This window comes from Meleagris gallopavo, chromosome 20, assembly GCF_000146605.3.
Source record: "Meleagris gallopavo isolate NT-WF06-2002-E0010 breed Aviagen turkey brand Nicholas breeding stock chromosome 20, Turkey_5.1, whole genome shotgun sequence".
In the NCBI taxonomy this organism is placed as follows: domain Eukaryota; kingdom Metazoa; phylum Chordata; class Aves; order Galliformes; family Phasianidae; genus Meleagris; species Meleagris gallopavo.
In genome coordinates this window covers 8,835,293-8,836,170 of record NC_015030.2, presented here as the reverse complement: position 1 = coordinate 8,836,170, position 878 = coordinate 8,835,293, and the positions used below count along the sequence as shown (strand labels likewise).

General features: G+C 67.1%; 1 protein-coding gene across 1 annotated transcript in view; it reads right to left on the bottom strand.

Annotated features, from left to right (window-relative positions):
• TMEM100 (transmembrane protein 100) overlaps positions 1-872 on the bottom strand; it is a 5,855-nt gene extending 4,983 nt beyond the window's left edge. Inside the window, exon 1 of the mRNA XM_010721581.1 lies at positions 692-872. The gene's annotated coding sequence lies outside the window, so the exon portion shown is untranslated. The remainder of the gene's footprint in view (positions 1-691) is intronic.
• Positions 873-878: the final 6 nt, after the last annotated feature.

The window sequence follows — 878 nt, the reverse complement described above, 5'->3', positions numbered from 1 at the left end:
TGCCGGACCAAAGCGTTCTTCAGGCGCGGGCGGGGCTCGGGAGGAGCAGCCGAACCCCCTCGCGCACAGACTTTGCGAGTCTCAAAACTTTCACACACATCGGTAAAACGCCACAAACGCAGCGCGACTCCCGTCTATTGCCACGGAAAGCGGCCCGTCCGCGGCACGGCACGGCACGGCACGGCACGGCACGGCACGGCACGGCACGGCAGCAGCTCCGCCTGCGGAACCCCGAAGGCTTCGAGTGGCGGTGCTGTCCCCGACGTCCCCGCACGCACAGCTCCGCGCCGAGCCGGGATCCGCCGCTGCCGCACCGGAGCGCGGCGAGTAGCGAGAGGGGTCCGGCGCTGCGCTGCGAGCCGAGCTGTGCCGTGCTGTAGCACATCGTGCTGTGCCATGCTATAGCGTGCTATGCTGTGCTGTAGCACGCCGTGCTGTGCCATGCTATAGCGTTCTACGCTGTGCTGTAGCACGCCGTGCTGTGCCATACTGTAGCATGCCGTGCCGTGCTGTGCAATAGCACGCCGTACTGCGCCGTGCTGTGCCCTGCTCTAACAAGCCGTGCCATAGTGCCATGCCGTGCCATAGTGCCATGCCATAGTGCCGTGCCATAGTGCCATGCCACGCCGTACTTCCCGACGCTACACTGCACGCTCCGCACCGCCCCGCGCCGCGCCGAGCCGTGCCTTACCTCCCGACTGCCGGGCGCGACTGCGGCGGCCACGAGCCCGCAGCAGCGTTAAGAAGGGGATGCAGCTCGCGGCACAAGGGACTGTAAACAAAGTTCTCGGAGAGAGCGAACCAACCAAGGGACCGGAGCAAATTCAGCTGCGGGAGCTGCCGGGGAGGGGCGGCCGCTCCCACCGGGCAGGTCCGCT